The 20253-nt window shown below is 44.1% G+C and overlaps 1 protein-coding gene across 4 annotated transcripts in view; it reads left to right on the top strand.

Annotated features, from left to right (window-relative positions):
• The first annotated feature begins 9973 nt into the window (after positions 1-9973).
• The window catches only part of 5-HT1 (serotonin receptor), a 104203-nt gene continuing 93923 nt past the window's right edge, over positions 9974-20253 (top strand). The window contains exons 1-2 of one of the 4 annotated variants that reach the window (XM_086914366.1): positions 9974-10235; positions 15583-15860. The gene's annotated coding sequence lies outside the window, so the exon portion shown is untranslated. Of the gene's footprint in view, positions 10236-14649; positions 14705-15582; positions 15861-16525; positions 16705-20253 lie in introns of those variants that run through there. The other 3 variants (XM_086914361.1, XM_086914362.1, XM_003692609.4) reach the window with 3 other exon arrangements.

Raw genomic sequence — 20253 nt, 5'->3', positions numbered from 1 at the left:
TATTGTTCCAATCGCGGCGCACGAAATACGGGGAGAGCAGTTTTGAATCTAGGCTTATCGATCACGGCCGAACAACTGCATGGAGCCGAACCTCTCTCTCTCTCTCTCTGGAACAGTAGTAGAAACAGACGGTCATATGTTAGCCGCATTAGTACGACGAGTGACTTTCAATCAAGTTACGCTAGCAACCCTTCCCCCCCCCTCATAGAGAGCACACGTCGATATCGAGAGGAATTCGTGTCTCTTCCCCCATCGAGCACGATCGAGCCAACGCACGAGCGCAATTTTCTTTCGTGACTCGTTTCGAGAATCGCGATTGAGAAGAATTTATGAGTCCGTTTTTTTCGAGTAGCGTACTCGATCGGGGTGGAGGACTTATTCTCGAATCGTTTCGTCCTTCCTCCCCATCCTTTCGAAAGAATCGAAACGATGAAAATGTTTGCGAGCCGCGTTCAGCTCGTAATAAGTTCACCGCGTGCTCCAGTTTTAATAAGGGTAATAAGGCGTAACGAGAAATCGATATTACGATGAAAAACGAGTAAACAACGTTGCGCGAACGAAAACGAAATTTCTATCTCATTCGAGGCTTTCTTTCGAGAGACGAGTTTGTAATTTTTCGCCTGCTATAAACGATCCCGCGTTTAGGAAAATTCGAATATAAAAATTATCGGGGAGGAAAAATTCGTGGATAATTAAAATTTCACGGAACGAATCACGACGTGAAATCTTTGAAACTGAATGATAATTATTTCCCCGTCGCCCGTATTTTCTTCAGCAACCCTCCGAAATTCGAGGGTTCAGCAGCTTATTAAAAAACGTGGAATCGCCGCGATATCATCGTGCTGAAGTTGTTGCACACGATATAATACGATACTCATTAACCAGTTATCGCGGTTGAAATAAACGCGAGTGAGATTTATTAACGTTTCGTGGCACGGTTAGGATCGTACGTGCTGACTGCGTGCCGTGGTATCGCGATTTTTTTCATCTCTCCAGGCTTACGAAATCACGCGGAGGGAGAGAGAGAGAGAGAGACGATTGCATCTCGATTGTTATCTCGAGCAGAACGAGCTCGATCGCGATTACCTTTTTTCCCTTTTTTTGTTCCAAGGTGGTGGATCTTGTTTATCATCCGCGAGATATTGGTCGAAACAGAAGGGAAGAAACGGAGTGCACGGAGTGGAAACGACGCTTCGATCGTTTTATCGTTTTTGGATCGTTAATGCGATTTCATCCGAACGATCGGATGGAACACGATGGAACACGCGGTGCAAAACTTTTTAAACGTTTTCTCGAATAATTAAACATTGTTCTCGTAACGAAATTTTATGTAGGTCTAGATCTCTCTTTTTAACGCGTTTAAAAAACAAAGATATTCCTTTGGACGATATTCCATCTTTCGTTTAATTACGGCCCATAATTTTTTATTACTCGTCCATGTTCTTTTCTTTCTCTTTTTTTCTCCCAATTACGACGCTCTTATTCGTGCTGTTTGATCGAGCACACCGATTGGACCGATTGGCTCGTCCGCGACACGATTAAACGAAAGTAAGTATGAACGAACAAATACGTTCACGAATATTCCGTCCACGATACGTTGTCGTTGTCCATTTTCTACGATTTTATTCGTCACGGTTTTCCGCAAAGTTTTTCACGATTCTTGAATTCATAGAGATCGGTCGAATTTGCGGTGGCAACGAAATGCCGGGAAATCGATGTCTCGTTAGTTGTCGGGCGAAAAAACGGGAGGCGAAGTTATGAACGGTTTGCGAGGGAGGGAAAAAAATTTCGAAAAAATGCACGGGACCGTGTGCAATTTTCGAAAGTAAAAAGTTCGACGCGCCCCTCCTTTCACCCCGCCCCGCGAAAAACGAAAGGGGAAAAAGTTTCGAGCGAACGGAAGCGGATATCGACTATTATACGCCGAGTCGAATTGAAATGTGCCTAGAACTTTTCGCGCACAGCCGCGCTTTTAAAAAGACCGTTCTTCGGGATTTTATTGGAATATTTGATAAAGCCAGCCCCGGCTGAAAAATAAAGAGCAATTCTATTCTGGTTAATGAAATACAATTCCTCGTCGAGCGCTCTTAAAACCGCAACGATTCTCCAATCTCGAGTGATCGATCTCGATATTTAAATTCTTCTCTATAAAAAAAAAAAAAAAAAGAAAAAAAAAAGAAAAAAATATCAAAGTATCGAGAAACAATCGTCGAAAATTCTTCTCCATCTCGAACATCTTAATACAAATATTTGATCCCGGTCCGTTTCATTATCCCCGGTTATAATTGGTATTTGCCGAGTATTTAAAAAGTTAAACCAGGAAATTGGCCAGGAGATCTCGTATCATCCGGTATACAATAATTAAATTCATAAGAGATTTTATCGAATCGTTTCGAATCGGGTCTCTTTTATCCCTCTCCGTTGTTCCTCCTCCTCAGAGTGGGTCACCACGACGACGAGGAGGACACTTTCCGACCAACTTTCGACCCCTCTCCTCGTTGTTCCTCGATCTTCGTCTCGGACGAGTCCACGTGATTCCCGCAAATTAATCGATCTCGAACGCTCGAACAACTTTGGATCGATAATCCGCGCCCTGTAAAAGGGCTTTCTGTAGAAGCATTAACTCGAAACCGTGATGCTCTTTCCGCGGCTAGCCGCGCGCTATTTTCCTGGCCAAATTGGACGGGGTTCTGGGGGGGAAGTTAATCAACCCTCCTTTGATAAATTTTAATCCCATCCCCGAAAAATTTCATCCCGCCTTAATCACGATGATCATGCGTGTGCGCATGTATAATCTGTGTTTTCGACAGGGAGATTCCGTTCGAAATTTCCAACTTTTCCTTTTTTTATTCTCCACGAAACGAGAGCGGCGAGAGAGGGCGGTCGGTTATCGCCGATCGATCGATCCGCTTCGTCTCGGCCAAGAATCGATTACTACAGTCACTTTGGTAATCGGCGGGGAATCGAATCCTCTCCCCTGGGAACAAGGAAATTTCGTTGAAAAAAAGATTAGCTTTTTAACTGCCCGCGCAAAGGACCCCCGTCCAATGGAACGGACGAGCGGGGATCGATCATTTGCATATACAGGTTTCAGTTTCAAACATTTGCATAAATTTTTCGATTCCTCGATAGTTTTTCAACGCGTTAGAGAGCGTAAAAAGAAAGAAAGAAAGAAAGAGAGAAAGAGAGAAAGGGAAGAGAAAAAAATCTGGGCGAATAGAATAATTCTTTTTTAGAGCGGATTTAGAGCGCTCTAATAATTTTCATTCCTATCCTCGCCTGTTTTTTTTTTTTTTTTTTTTTTTTTTTCCTCCAACGAGAATCGTCGTAAAAAAATTGAACCGCGCTCTTTGAAAATTAATACGTTTTCTCGACGTATCCTCCTCCTTCCCCCTCCCCCTTTCGAGGAAGAATTTTAACAAAGCGACGTGATCTCGTGCACACGGCCCGAGTAATCGTTCCGTAATGTCGCGGAGGAAACGAGGCTACTTTACAAGGCCCTCGTCGCTTGTTAACGCGTGCAACGGGAGAGCCGGAAGTAGACGGAGAGGCGTTAACGAACGCGTGTTATAATAATCCAAGGAATTAATAAGAAGAGAGATAGATAGACAGAGAGAGAGAGAGAGATTAAACGGAATTATGAAATGGAAGTAGTACTTTCCTTTATATCTCGCCATCGTTTCTTTTCACGTTGGAAATCTTGGGAACGTCGCATCAAATTTGCCTGGTCAATTTTCTCCGATAATTTCCTCTCTCTCTCTCTCTCTCTCTCTCTCTCTCTCTCTCTCTCTCTCTGTTCGAACAGTCAAAGTTACGTTAATGGGGGATACTTTGGATTAAATGTTTTCGTAGGACGACGAGATGGAAGGTGCACACCAGTTGGCGCATATCACGTCGCGGCGATTTGTCAGGATAATTAAGCGGCGATTACTCGACCGACGAAAGAAACGTGTCGATCGGTGTTGGCTTCCTCCAACTCATTACCGACATTACCGCCAAAGCTTGGCGGTAATTGCTCCACAGCGCCATAGCTTTTTCCATCCTGGATTTTAACACTGCTGCTTTTTTCTCCGCAACACGCCCTCTTAAACTTGGTTAACTCCTATTAATATTCCTCCCTCTTCTCCCACGCTTCTCCCCACAATTCCTAAACAATTTTTTCGTTTCGAGAAAAGAAGGAAAAAAAAAAAAAGAAAAAACGAGAAATGAATTTTAAGCGGTGTTGGAGGGAACGAGAGGCGATCCCAAGTTTCGACTTGTTCTCTCTCGCGAAAAGTTAAACGGAAATAAAGAATTCCACGGCGTAAGCGAGCGAGATCTGTATTTACTTTTGTAAAGAGAAGAACCTTCGTTTCGAACAATAACGGAAGAAAGAGGCGGTTAAAATGATAGTGCGGCCAGCGAGGGAGGAATACGATCGGACGCGACCGATGATATCGAGGAAAGTGCGGCCAAGTCCGAACTTTTAAATCGTCGATGTAGAGTCTGGACGAAGTTTTCCTCGTTGTATGCATACTGCTGTTCGATTTTTAAGGAAATCGTCCTTGTTCGAGTCGAAGCGTGTTTCCATTTAACGTGTGACGTTACAGTTTGTAGGTGTACCTGCCTCGAATTTTTCCTTTTCCCGTGCTATACGTGGCATATAAACGGTTGCGCGACACATGTGGCTCGCACACGCAACTTAAAAAAAGAAAAAAAAAAAAAAAAAGAAAAGAACATCTTGGAAGAAAGTTGGTCGCCGTCGAAGGGATTTCCGTTGCTTCGAAATGCTCGGTTTTAAACTTATCCCTGTCCCCTGCCATTTCGCCAACCACGACCACGTTTCCTTACGTTTATGAAAATCTCGCTGGATAAATCTAATGGAAAAATGCTTCCTCCGTTCTTTCCATTTTTACGTTTCACTTATCTTCGCGAGGAGAGGCAGCGATTGGCGATAAAACGACAGATCCCCTCTCAAAAAAAAAAAGAAAAAAAAAAAAAAGAAAAAAATAAAAGTAAGAAAGAATCGAGGGAATTGAAAACTCGAAACGAAGGAAAATCGGAGAAATCCCGTCACGATTTCTTATTTTTCAACGGCCTCCGGCTACCCATTGAAACGACTTCGACCTCGACGCGCGGTAAACGTTCCTCGATCGTTCTGAAAAATGAATTACGCCCTAAAAGGTCCACGTGTAGAGCGAGTTTATCGCCTTGGACACGCGATACCGCCATAACTTCTCGTCCAAGTCTCATCCTCTTTGCGACCAAGGGATTAACGAACTCAACGTTATTTATCATGCCAACCTTTGCTTCGTTTCCTCCTTCGTCCCATTGCGATCCATTGTTCGACAATTGCTCAGACTCAGGCAGTCGAAGGGAAGAAAGGCACGACCGATATCGCGAAAAAATAACCCGATCGACGATTTTCTTTCTCCGTTTCGATTAAATTAGAGGAAGATGAAACGATCGCCTCACCGGTCGATTCGTTCGTTCCCTCGATCCAACGATGAATAAAACACCAACGACCGAAAGCTCTCTCGTCGGCATCACTCCACTGTTTAACCAACGTTATAACCAGAGAGTGAAAGAGAGAGAGAGAGAGAGCGACGGAGGATCAGGTGCGATCCGTTCGCGAAAATGGACATTCTGCCCTATGATTATTTATATTCTGCTATGTAATTTCCTCGCCACGAACTCACGAAGACACTTTTCACGCCGTGGACGTAACGTTACGTACACGGATTTGGTCGGTGAGGCGAAAGGAGAAGGGATAAAAATAAAAGAGAGAACAGAAAGCACGAGCCGCGCTCCATCGAACAGCGCGAGTAACAAAAAGTCGCGGGGGTTGTTACACGTTTCAACACGACTGTCTCTCGACGACAACGATTGCCAACGGTGTGCAAAATCGAGGCGTTCGAACGCGCGGCGAACGAGAGCTCTATTGTCGTCCACCGCCGTTTAATCCGCGCTAAATTTCACTTCCCTCTTCCCATTAAAAAAAAAGAAAAAAGAGAAAAAAGAATCCGTGATCCAACGAGGCATTATTGTATACGCGAAACACCCTCTCCCCTCCCCTCCAAAGTTGGAGGCTTTCGGAAAACCGATTGTTCGATCGTCCTCGATTTTATAATCAGGGGATTAACGGGCGCCTGAGGGGGGAGGGAAGGGAGAGTGGATCATCCCCCGGATACGGGGACAAGCAGGTCGGCCTAGCCGATGAATATGTATATAATCGGTAAACATGCATGGAGCGTGAATCGAGCCAGCCCAACGTTTATTGGCACGCCAGCAAACGTGCACTACAATTTCGATGATTAAAACCCGGGTTTACGGGTTTGCCGCCCCAGAGACTTTCTTGTCTTCGAAGCAGCTCCGCGATTAACAAGTGGTCCTCGTCGATATATATAATAATTCGTAAAAATAATTATTGGAGAAACGCCCAATCGGGGGACGGATCTCAACTTCACGATCGAGGAGTTGTTTGCTTTCCATCGAGGTGGCGGGGAGGAGGGGGAGGAAGGGGGGATGGACGGAAGAGATTTTTCACGGCGAACGCGAAGAATTTTCGCCGGACTTGTATCGATTTTTCGCTGCAAAATATTTGCCTTTCATTCGAGGAGTCGCGGCATTTATTGCGGCGACAGCGTCCCACCGCGACTATATTTTATATCTATTTCGGGACGCGATGATAATAATTCAGAAGCGGGGATAATCGAAACGACAAAATGCGACGATAAATTTGAGATCGCCCGTTTTTCAACGATTCAATTTTTCCACGAATAACATCATCCGTTTCGAAGAATTTCCACAATGTCCCCTTCGACAATGGAATTTTAATAAGCACGAGCTTGTTACCGTACACCTTTGGCGTAAGTTAAACGCGTGTCGTCCTTTGCATTGAATATAAGGGCAGCGTTGGAAGTGGCTCCCTCGCCACGTCACGTTACGAGAATGGCGAATGGCGATGGTTTCGGCGTGGATGGAATCGCGATACCATGGGGTGCACACGAGTCGATGGATCGTCTGCCTCTTCACACCCTCTCCACCCTCGCTTCCAGCCCGTTGAACCGGCTACCTGTTTCACCCCTTGTCCACGTTCCACGCAGCTAAGCCTTCACCGGATTAACGAGTGGTTCCAGTAATCTTATTAAACGGTTGCGTTTGGCGCGGTTTAATTGGTAATACTTGAAACGATTCTCTCGAGCCCGGTCCTTAACTTTTTAGCCTCGAATGAGTGAACACTGGAGAGGAGGAGGAGTAGAAGAGAAAGAAGAAAAAGAGGAAGATTGGTTAAAGATTCGATATCGGACGAGATTCGTTTTTGAAGTTTTTTTTTTTTTATTCGTACTTGTGGATTTTGACGATGGATAGAGCGAGAGGGTTCGCTCTAGGATTTTCTTTCTTCGGAAGGCGACACTTTTTTGGATGGATTTGGATGGGAATTTATTTTTGGAGAACGAATAAAAGAACGAAAGTTTCACGTGTTTCATCGTGACGCTAAGATTCTTTTTAATAAAGAATCGGAAGAAAGGAAGGCGGAGGGCACACGTGTGGATTTCAATCTCGTTCCAAAGATAACGCCGTTTCATCGGAAGAATTCATATTTCTATAGGAATTACTGTCTTCCTTCCATTCCTATTCTCCGGTGACGAACACGAAGAAGAATCCCCCGAACCTTGAAAATTCCCGCGCGATAAAATTCTTCTTATCCACACAGACGAAGGGGATGGAGTATCGGGAAGAAGTTTCAAAGATCGGCGCAATTATCGGGGGAGGCCTTCAATTTTCAATCGATAATAAACGATTGCACATTTTCGTAAAAATGTTGAATCGAAAAATACTGGAGAATGACTGAATAAAATATCAAGAGGCGAAAAATGGAGCGAAATTGGCGGATGCTCGACATTAAATACGCGTTCAATAACGCATACACGAGACCTTCGTATATAAATGAATCGATCCAACTTTTTCAAGTCGTCCAAATTGGGCGCGATCGATGTTGTCGATCGCGAACGATCTCGAATTAAATTATGGTTAAAGCGAGTATCGGTGTTATTCGAAATGTTGGAGGGAGGGCGGGGGTTGCCGCGATTTCAAGCGTGTCGAAGCGGGATCCCATGAATCGGAGGATGATTGGTCGGATCGAGTTTGCTGGAAATAACGGCAGATTTGTGCAAGTTCGAGGATCCTCGAGAATTGGAGTAGGTATCCACCAAGGAGTTGCGACGAATTCGCTCGACTAGTCGACAGTTTGCACGAGAGGAGAAGACAGCAGGACGTGTGTGACGTGCTCGCTCGTACAAACGCGATCGTGCCATAACCATAACCGATAATTGCCGAGTCTTACTTACTCGATCGATTGTAACACGTGCGTTCCCGTATATATACACGTATATGCACGTCGATCCCTGGCTCGAAGCCAAGTGATTAAAGGGCACCTGAGGCTTCGTCGATCCCTACGTGATAAAGCTGCCTATCAATATATTATATATACACCCAGAAGGGGAAATAGAATAAGGGTCTAAACACGACGACGCTGATCAATCAATGGAGAGGGATCCAGAGGGATAATATAGATCATTCCAAACAACGACGGTTACCCGGTTGTTTGTCCACCGTCATTGATTAAAAGAGGAAATGATATGCGCAAGTCGAACGAAAGTCGAAAAGCGACGTGTTTTCGATCCGGCTCCCGTCGAACACGCGGGAAATTTTACAACGTGCACGTGTTTCATACGGAAAGGTTGGAGGATGGCCAATGTCATAATCGAGATCCGATAATGGAAAATTTGGATAATCGAATCTCGGTTAACCGAGATGTTATTCCGCCTGGATCCATCTCCATCGGAAATCCGGAATGCGTTCGCGCCGCATGGAAAATTTATTCGCGCGAGAAACGCGCGATTTCGATCACGTAACGTTTCTTTTCGCGAGATCGAAGCGTTTGTTGGAAAATTTATTTTCCCTCTCGAATCATCGTCGATCGAGGTTTCTCGCAATTAACGAAAACTCGACGATTCGACGGTTATATTTTCGAGCAGGACGATACGATCAAATCTTGGGAAGCTGGGGGCAGAAAGATGGGGAAGGTTAAGGGACTTCCTCCCTTGGGACGGGAGTTGATGGAGTATCCAGAGGAAACAGAGTCGTGGTGACAAAGTTGATTCGACGCTTGTAATTCTTCCAGAGAGAATCCAAACTCGAAACGTTTCCTCCTCCTTCTCCTTCTCGTTTCCTTTTATCTCTTTTTACTTCGTTCCATTCGAAGAGCGAAGAGCAAGGCGGTAATTTAGATCGTTGGCGATATTTTGTCGACTCGTTACCTCCTTATTTCCCCCCGCATTATCTCATCCCCGCAGGAAATTGAAATATCGCGAAAGATCTCTCCAAGATCCGAACGATGATGGAATAATCGAATAAAATCCCGTTCGATTCGAAAGAAAAAAAAAAAAAATCCCTTCATCTTTGTACACTGTTACACCCCCGAATTTATATTATAAACCCGATAAAATGATGGCTAAGATCGAAGAAAGGAAGACAATAAAACGAACGAATAAATAGGCGGAGGGCGGGTCGATATTTCGTGACCGTGATTAATCCGGGATCGCGTGCACGGAACAGGACATCCTCCTCGAAGAGGAAGAAGAGATAAGGCGTTGCGAGGATGGGTGGCGCGGCGTAGGTGGCATCGCTGACCGTGTAGGGCGGCTGAACACTCGAGTTTAGGGGATTGTTAGGGGATGGAAGGTTGCCGAGCCGAGAGTTGGCGCCTGCGCGATACCGTCCCTGTCTACTTGTCAGCCAAGCGGAGCTGCCACCACCCTGCCCGCTTTTCCTCTCGCCGCTACTCGATAACAAACTTCGCCAGCGCACCAGTACTGGCACGGTACTCCGGACCACCGTATCGTTCCAACATCGCGCCCTTTCTCGCGTCTCTCGGTTTCCTTCGCTCCGCCGCTGGATATTCGATATTCCTCCTCTCTCCCCTCCCTCTCTCCCCCCTCCTTCTCCTCCTCACTCTCTCTCTCTCTCTCTGTCTGTCTCTCCCTCTCTCCCTCCCTCTCTCTCTCTCTCTCTCTCTCTCTCTCTCTCTCTCCCTCTCGTTGTTTACGCGAGAGGAGTACGCGTAAGAGGACCACCAGCATCGTTTCCACAGTCGGGGATCGAGCGGATGGGGACGAGATCCGGCGGCCTGGATCACCCCCTGGATGACACACAACTTGGAAGTCTCTCTCTCCGCCGCGTCCCTTATCACGGTATCGTCCTTTCCGTTCCACCGGTTGTTCACCTGTGACAAATTCCCCCCCTCCCCCCCGGGGGGTTTCTTTCACCCCGTTTTTCTTCCGCTGGACTTGTCGCCGTGATTTGTCGCCGTGTCGAGAATCCCGAAGTCCCGCGAAGGAAGGATCGAAGGAAAGATCGATGAAAAGGAGGAGGGAAGGGACTAGGAGGATCGAGGTTTCATCGAGATTTCCCCCGAATTTTTTTCTCACGAGAAGATTGGTGGAGCGAGCGGGTTTTGAAGTAAAAGTATTGTCGAATCTTCTTTTGTCGAGGGTTTGTTATGGTGTGTGTGTGTGTGTGTGTGTGTGTGTGTGTAACTTGTTGCTCGGTCTCGCAGAGTGGCCGCGATCGTGTCGTGTCGCAATTTTAAAAATCGCTTCGTTGAAGAATCGACCCGGTTTCTCTCTTGTATAATTTCTCTTCTTCGATACCTGTTCGTTTTCACCGTGGAAATTCGTGTTGGACGCACGTTGGAAAATCATCGACGTTTTCTCTCTTTTTCTCTCTCCCTCCCTCTCTCTCGGCGAGAGGAGGAGAGGAGGAGGAGAAGGGAGAGCATTTCGTGGTCGAAATGGGTGAACCTTCTTGTTATTCGCTGCTTATGCGATGGCAAACACTATAACTCCCTTCTATTCGCGATTCTATTTGCTCGTTGGATCGTTGTGCCGTTCGTTTTCTTCTCTCCTGGAGAGAAATCCTTGGAGAAAATCGAAAATTTCTCTTTCGATCGAAAGTTCAGTGACGCGCAAACATTTACACTCGGGCTCGTTTGTCGACGCTGCGAGCCTCGTTTAAACTTTGAGGAGAGAAGAGGGAGGGAGAGATAGGAGGAGGAGGAGGAGGAGGAAAAAGAAGAGGAAAAAAGAGAAGAAGGAGCTGACCGTACGCCCTTTTTCTTTCTCACCGATTTGCATAGTGCTTAAAGGGGACAAAGTGCTGGAAGGAGCATTTTTCGCGAATCGTTTGATTGTGCTCGACAAGGTGAAAAGGTGAGAGAAGGCAAGAAATCTGCGCGCATCTCGTTCGACGGGGACGAGAGAATCTGGGAAAGTTTCGAGGATAGATTGTGTCGATAGACGTATATTCGCAATCTTCCATCTCCGTGATCCTCGATCTGTGCATCACAACGATCGTGATGGAACGAATCTCGCGATGGAGAGAAAAATCGATGTTTCGATTTTGAAGGATCGAAAGTACGCTCTCGGATATAATGAAGAGTCTATTTTTTTTCTTTTTCTTTCTTTCTTTTTTTTTTTTTTTTTTTATACGATTCTGCAATTCTGATAATTTCTGGATCCACGGTGAAAGAGGTTATTCACTTGCACGGATGCGTTTCAATGGCCATCCACGTCACAGATATAAAATGGAGTAGGCGACACGGTTGATCGTCGCTTCGAGGTGAGATGGTCACGGGTTTCAATTTCACGCGTCGAAATTTCGTAACTCGCGTCTCCTCTCTCTTTCTCTCTCTCTCTTTCTCTCTCTTTTTTCCATCTCCTCGATAAAGTCGATCCCTCGCGTTCGAATCGGCAGACAGATTGAATCTTTCGTTCTCAGATCTCTCGCTTGTTGGCGAACGAATCTCGTCAAAAAAAGAAATAGGAAGGGATATGCCGAAAGAGAGAGAGAGAGAGAGAGAGAGAGAGAGAGAGAGAACGGATTCCACTTTTGAAAAGCTTTTGAACGAAGCGCTTTATCGCTTTCGTTCCCTTTTTCCCGCCCTTCTCGTTATTTTTTAAATGGGAATAATTCCGATTCTCGGAATTTCACGAGACGTTCAACTACTCTCGTTCCAAATTTCCCATTCCTCGCTCGTTTTTCTCTCCGCGAAAAAAAAAAAAAAGAAAAGAAAGGTTAACGTCCTTTCGAAGAACGATCGATTAGCTGATTTTACACGATCGAAACTTTTCGATCGCGCGCTTCTCGAAACCACCACCTTTAATCCTCCATTCGAGATATTCGATTTCGGGATTTATTCCCGCCCGATAAATTGAATTTATTCCGAGTTGTTCTAACGCAAGGGCGTTACGTTATCTCGTCATCCACGTACGAAAACGACAAGATCGTTGTGTTTCGATCGTTTCGTATCAATGGAGAAAAGGAAAAGGAAAAAACGAAAGGCACGATCGAATCGCGAATACCGTTATCCGTAGGAAATCACGTTATCATCGAAATTCCGGTTCTTTCTCGGCCGGTTGTCGCCGCGAATCGTACAACATCGTTCTTCGTCGTTTCTCCTTTTGATCTCGAGTATCGGGGTGTGCAATCTAAATTCCACGGATCACCGAATTTCTCGCTCTTCCTCCGCCCCGATCGGACAGATTCATAGATCGTCGGTCATCTGACAAATTGAATTTTTCTTCACCGAACGAGGAGGGAGCGTTTTATTTATTAAAATCCCGACGACCTTCGTGAAAATCCCCAACCCCTTCGCCTTGCACAAGATAAATCGAGTCGAGGATAACGTTTGGATCGCAGGATGGATCCGTGCTCCTCGTTTCTCGAAGCAGAATCGAGCAATTACAATTACGTTTCTTTTCGACCGACCATCCATCCAAGCGTTCTCGGAACGCTTTTCTCGCCCGCAAATCCCTCCTCCCCCGAAGCGAGAACGGTCCACGTAACCACGTTGTCTAGCGAGTTTTCCCATTAAAGGGACACACACGGTTGCTGTTTGCCCTCGGTTTGCCCGCTTTCTCGAATCACCCTAGGCAGATTCTCTTATTCGTGGGTCAGGTTGGGTTAGGGACGGCCAATCACACACGTCGTAATTACGTTTGAGAGAAACGTTGCCACTTCACCGGGCCACCATGTTTCAGCGAAATCTGAAGTTCCATTCGACGAGAGCGGGGAGGATCCATTGTTGTTGGCCGCTTTCGTGGCCGCAATTTGGCCACGATTAATCGAAAAAGTTGGCGGTACACGTTGGTGGCCGCTCTCGTTGGTTGCCACGAACCTGTTTTCTTTACGTAATTGCTCGATTTTTCCAAACGCAAATATTTGATCACGGGTGGGAGAGGAGGGATCATTCGAGTCGGCAATTTTCTTTCCTTCTTCTCGAGCTGCAGTTTAGCGGGTCAATAATCTTAACGAGATGACGTTCGACATCGTTTCTCCTTTATTTATCGACGACGAATACCGGAAGAATCATTTCAATCTCTGCACACGACTTGATTCTTTCTTCCTGACTCTTAAATAAAGAGATTTCTTTTCTCCACCTGTTTTTGGCTAAAACGAAAAAATATCTCGATCGAAAGCCGCCAGAGACATTCTTCCGGATCGCGTTTAAAAATTCCATCCGCGGATCCTCCCCCTCTCCACGCGTCGTCCAGAGAATAAGAGAAATTCGATCTTAGGATCGATGATCGATCCCTTTGTCAGCCTCTCGACCGGCGATTATTAAAATTTATTGGTTTATCGAGCATGATAACCCTCGCTCGACCGAGCGTAAGCTGGTCGGTGGATTAAGAAAGGTCGTTAACAGGGTCACCTTTGTCCCTCGATCGCGCGCTAGAAATACGACACAAGGGAAACAATTACGCGTTACATAAGGTGTTGCGATGCTCGTGACTCCATCCATGTTTCTGCACGCAATTTCATTTCTCCTCTCTTTCGAAAAAAAAGAAGAAAAAGAAAAAGGGAAGAGAGAAAGAAAGAAAGAAATAAAGAAAGAAAGAAATTATCAAAAGAGAAATTTTATCATAAAAATGTTCATATTTGAAAGTATCCACTGCTCGACTACTTTTATAGATCTATAGACAGGAAAGCGTATACTGTAACAAAGAATATTTTGCGTGGTACGTTCGATTCGAGCTCGTGGTTTTTCCTCCTATTTGCTTTTCGTTCCGTTCATTAAGCGCGGTCACAAATTCCTTTCTTGATCCTCTTATCGGATTCAATTCGCCTTATCGGCCTACAAAAATTCCTTGCAACGACTTGGCCCCGAGCAATGATTTTTCCTTAATCCATACGGCACGGGGGAGGAAGGGAAAGTAGGAAGAAACTGGAGGAGGGTAGTTGAAGTCCTTTGCGATAGACGATTTTAAATCGTTCACCAACCAAATTAATCCCCCCCCCTTCCCTCCCCCCCTTCCCTCTGAATGTTGAATAATCATCGGCGACGTGTATTAATTGGAACTCGATGAGGGAGGATTAAGAACTGAGTGGCTGGTCGACCTTTTCCTCTCTCTTTTTTCGCCGTTTTTCTCTCTCTGTCTTCGTCTTTCATTTCGACGTATGGCTCGTCGTTAACTTTTTGTTCGATCGAGGCAAGGGAATTGAAAACTGTGAAAGTTAATTGCAAGACGAAGTTGAATCGTCTACTCACCGATTCGTTCGACGAAGAGAGCGGTTCTTATCTGATGGAGTGTATGGTTGTAAGAAGATTTCGAAAGATTTCCGGAGCGAAGAGATACTTTTCCGAAGCAGGATTTTGAAACAAGTACATATATATATATAAAACAAGATACTTTATTCCTGTCTATTTCCCCTCCCTCCTCCTAAAGAAGGACATCTCGAGATTCGATCGCGAGTTTTCGATTTCCACGAAAAGCCCACCCCTTGTCGTTATTATTTCCGTGACCACGAACGATTTCGAATTCCATCCGTATAAACAATTTCCCCAAGCATTCTCTGCTGGTGGAACAAACATCAACACGTTCACCTCAAAGCCAAACCCACACCACGAGACCGTTGCTTGGTCACACAAGTTTATGAGGTTGAACCTTTCGTTTCACGGTGAACTAACTCAGTGGCCAGTAGAAGTTTTGGCGCACTTTTCGGAAAATCTACCATTCCGTACGAAAACGTTGGGAAACGTACGATAGGAATTCCCGTGTGTGTGTGTGTGTGTGTGTGTGTGCAAATCCGCATCGCACCTCTTTCCTTCTCTCTCCTCCGACAAAGACTGTGATTATTCTAGAGAATGGGTTTATCGATCGCTCGAAGATATCGCTCGTGGACAAACACACAGGTAGACGGATATCCCGTGGAAAGAAGAGTCGTTGGAAAGATAGTGCAACGTTACGTTGCCGGGATCAGAAAGCTGCGATCAGAAAGTTTGGTAACCTCGTTCATAAACGCTATCGATCGGATGGGATACGCAGTTGAACGCTACATCCAGTCTCTAGAACAGTCTCAGGATAAAAACCACGCGCATCATTTCATTTGAACCGCCACGGTTGAAAGGAAAAACGGGGTCGGGGCGGGTGCAGGTGGCCCGCTACTTTCAGCCGCTAAAACGTGGCCGACACTAGATTATCGGCCGTCGCGATTGGGTATTCGTTGGGAATAAATGGCCGCTAATGGTATTTCTGGTAGGTGTCTCGGCCGATAACAGCGTCTATAAAGGGGCGACGAAAACAGCGCGGTGTTAACCAACCTTCGTGGTCCACCCATCGTCTCGCTAATGATCCAAACGTTTTAAACGTTCAAATTGTCCACGTATCTTCGAGCTGGCCTCCATCGTCGTACTACACGTCGGATCACGTGGTGGCAACGGAACAAGGCATCCCACGGACGCATTCGGACCGTGCACCAACGATAATGCGTGTCGTCGTCGTCGTCCGCTGAGATTGGACCTTGCGTCGAGATTTCAGGTATGAGATAAATTTTAGGAACGCGTTTCATTTTTTTTTCTTTTTTTCTTTTTCCAACGAATCGCGAAATTGCGAACGAGACGAGAAAAATGGGGTGGGAAAATGTCGAAGATGAGGTTTCTTTTTTTTTTTTCTTTCTCGAGGAATTTTATATTTAACATTAACAATAATTATAGATTATATTTTTTTATAAAAAAAAAGGAAAAATTTGCAGAAGTAAATCGTGTAAATATCGTGTATGTAAAATTATTGTTAAATTTAATTAATCGAATCGTAACACTTTTTTATCGTATGTTTTTTCCCCCCATAATATTTTTTTAACGAAGAATCGATTAGGAAAGGATTAAAAAAAGAGAAAGGAAAAAAATACACGCATAAATTGTGCGCGACCCGTGCTCGAAAAGTGTAAAAATTTCTCGAGCCGGTAAAAAAAGACGCGTTCGACGAACCGTGATATCGTATCATTACTTGTCAACAACAGAAACATTCCTTTTTTCCTTATATATTACGATATCGAAGTTTGTTTCGGTTTCCGTGTCTATTCGCTCGTTAATAATTCCACGAATTTCGAGCTCGAGGCGAAGGTCGGAGCCGTAATACGCCGCGACCGTTCGGTGTTTAGTCTTTATCGAGACATCGAAGCGTGCGCACCGTTACCTCGTCCGTGTAAAATTATTAATTTTTCATCCAATTTACGTTTCGTGCTACTTTTCCTTCTTTTTACGATTTTAATTATTTTCTATCGATTATTCGCGCGTTTACGATAAGTGTCGATTCGCGAGTGTCGCAGTGTGCGGATAATGGCGCCCCCTTCGACGACGCTTCTTCGCCCGTTTTTTAATCCGTAAGTAAATTCGATCGGTTATTTTATAATATTTAATATTTTATAACGTTTAATATGATTCTGTGTTTTCTTTTTCCCTCTCCCCTTTTTTTCGTAACTTATTCACAATGTAAATTAGATTCGTTCGCGCGTTTATTCTTGTCGATTACGGATGGATCGGTCGTTCGAACGGGAATATTCTTGTTAATCTTTCGTGCAAATTTTATTTCCCTATTATCAATTATCATCTAATATTCGAGTCCAATAGTTTCGTTTCGAAACCAAAATTTGTTATTTCGTTAAAAATTTGTCGCGCGCTAGAAAGGTTGAAAGAATCCTTACCTCGTTCGTTTATACTCGTGGAAAATATCGGGATCGACGAGGGGTTTTCGTTCATTTTTACACGATCGAAATTTTATTTATTTATCCTCCCCTATCTGAATTATCAATAGCAGGAACACGTGTAGAAAAAAAGGTAAAAGTTTTATCGAGAGAAAATTTGTTGATTAATTAACGAATAGTTGCGTGCACGTTGAACGACAAATATTTAACGACGAATAATCCCGAGCTGAATAATCAGGAACAGGTATTTTTTTTTTCTTTTAATCGAAAAGAAAGAAAGAAAGAAAAAAAAAGAAAAAAGAAAAAAGGAAAGAAAAGGAATCGTGAAACAAATACGAGCGTTCGTTTTATCCAGAGAATCCCTTCGAATCGAAACGGGTCTTTTCTCTCCCGTTTTTCCCTTCCCCCTCCCTCTTGGTAACAAAGAAATTTATGCGTTCTCGATTCGAAGCTTTCATTCAAGCATTGCCTTCCATTCGGCCGTGCTTGGATCGAGAGGCGTCCGGTTTACCAATTCCAAAGTCAACGAAGCTTTGTTATCCGCGGGGAACTTGGCTAATTGCGTCGATAGCTCCGTTTCATTAGCGACTAAGCTATCAAACCGCTATTTCGTTATTGAATGGAAGGGGAGGAGGAAGAGGATTCATCCCATTTGAGCTAATAATAAACGGGATTTTACGCGTTCTCCGCGCGGAAATAAGCGCGTGCGAATTTCGTGGGGGCGATCTCTCGTGCGTGAAGAGATGGAAACCACGGGGATGTTTGAAGAAAAATTGTTCGAAAGAAAAATCTCTCCCCCTCTCCCTCACCTTCTTCTTTTCACGATTCGAACTCGTCTCCTCTATTTCGATCCGTTTTCGTATCGTTTTCGCAACGTAGAATTATCCTTTAGTTTTTATTTGAAACGTGAAATTAATTTTTTTATTCGGTTTCGATCGAATCGGAAGCCGGCCTCTGTTTTTACGTGTTACGCGTAATCAACTTCGTTTCGTCATTTCCTTCGAGGATAAAGTTCATCTCGAAGGTAAAAAGATAAAATTGAGGGGTCCAGTGGAAATAGAATGCATTACGGAACGTTGAAAAATTTTAGATTTTTCGATTAATTCTCCTCGCACCTTTTGTCTAGTCGTTATTTTTTTCACAATTAGCACAGCAAAATTTCTGTTTCTATCGTAATTATATACGATTGTTTTCTTACTTTTAATTTCTGTGCGAGGAGAGAAACGCCTCGCCTCGGAATTTTCGTTTAATTGAAACACGCTTTCGTAAAAAAAAAAAAAAAAAAAAAAAAAAAAAAAAAGAAAAACGAAAAAATTAAAAGATATAACTACGCTATTTTTCATAAAACTCCTAATACCTCTTAAAACTATTATGGCATAACTCTTTCTCTTTCTCTCTCGCGCTAGACCCCTCAATTAAAAATAAAAAAAATTACTCTTACGATTCGTTATGTAAACTCGTTGTATATATCGTCGTGGAAAAACACTCGAGCCAAATTACTCATCGTCTTCCAAGAAAAGTTGTATGAACGAAACACATCGTCCGATTCCACGAATACATTCGTCATACATTCGTCGTTTGTGTACATCTTTCGAACGCCACGTCTCGACAACAAACAGGATACGCGATATCGAAACACGGTGCGACAATCGATGCTACGACGAATCATTTATCCAAATTTTCCAAATCGAACACGTTCGTTTTTCTTTAAGGCATGCTCGAAACATGCCTTATCGCAAGAAGACATGGGGGACAAGAAGGAAGGAAAAGAAATATGAAGGGAATTTTCTCGCAGGGGGACGCTCGTTCGTGGAATATAGAAGATCGAGGTATCTGTGCCGACAGCCCTTATTCCTTTAATCTAGATCTCTCGCGAATCTCACACGGTGCACCCTCTTTTAAAGCACCCTCTCTATCCGAAAAGAAACGGCTAACTTGTTGAATCTAGGCGTTTCGAAAAAAATCAAGCTTTGATTCTTTCCTCGCGATTTCAAAAGTCAGTCGATCGATAATATTTAAAGAGCCTCGAGTTTTCTTTTCGAAACATTTTCCGAATCACCACGCTCGACAACGCGAAAAGAAATATCGTAAAAATTCGTGAAGAGGAAGGAAATAAAATTCGTGCAAATTCGGGAAATAAATACTTAAGATCATCCACGTGTTTCGAAAAAGATCAAGCTTTGATTCTTCCTTTGCGATTTCAAAATCGATCGATTATATTTAAAGAGCCCCGAGTTTTCTTTTCAAAATATTTTCCGAATCACCACGTTCTCCTCGCGAAGAGAAATGTCGTAAAAATTCGTGCTGAGGAAAGTAAATGCGTGTAAGATCATCCGCGTGTTTCGAAAAAGATCAAGCTTTGATTCTTCTTCCGCGATTTCAAAATCGATCGATAATATTTAAAGAATCTCGAGTTTTCTTTTCGAAACATTTTTCGAATCACCACGTTCTCCTCGCGAAGAGAAATGTCGTAAAAATTCGTGCAGAGGAAAAAAGAATTCGTGCAACGACGAACGCGTAAGATCATCTTTTCGATCTTCTTTCGAAACTCCTTTCCCTTTGTTTGAAATTTCTTCCTCTTTTTTACGCGGCTCGAATAATAATTCAACGATGTCGCGCGCGTTTCCAATACCTGGTGTAAAGGGATAATTGGTTCGCCCAATAGAATTTGCATCAGAATTCCATTGCCGTCGGGGGAGGGGGGGGGGGAGAAAAACATGGAGGAGGGGGTATTCGTTGTATTCATTCATTAAGAGCTCGAAATCTCGTTCACGGGGCTCGGATGATACAATTTCGCGAGGCAACAACCACGATACGACAACGTTTCTCCCTTTCTGTCTTTTCCTGTCCTATTTTCATTTTTTCCTTTCACGCCCAATTATCGTTCCACGGGAAACCACGAAACGGAATAGGGGGAGAGTGGGAAATATCGAAATATTCTACTCGTAGATAGAAATTTTTAGAAAATTTTCTGTTCCATTTTTCTATTCTCCGCTCGTCGAATCGAACGATATTTAACGAAACAACGAGCGACACGTTTCAAGCCAGCTTCCTCCCCCTCCTCCTCCATTCGTCGATGTTCGAATTCTGCGGCTTCCCCAGGATGCTCGTTGCTTTTTATGCTTCTCGATGCACGTTCTTTCGTAATACCGTCAGCGTAAAGGCGATCCGAATCGAAGAAAGAAAGAGAAAGAGGACGAAGAGGAAGAAGAGAAAGGGATGAAAAGA

This window comes from Apis florea, unplaced genomic scaffold (assembly GCF_048593485.1).
Source record: "Apis florea isolate Af1SG1 unplaced genomic scaffold, ASM4859348v1 contig_3587_pilon, whole genome shotgun sequence".
Taxonomy (NCBI): Eukaryota; Metazoa; Arthropoda; class Insecta; order Hymenoptera; family Apidae; genus Apis; species Apis florea.
This window is presented reverse-complemented; position numbering and strand designations above follow the sequence as displayed.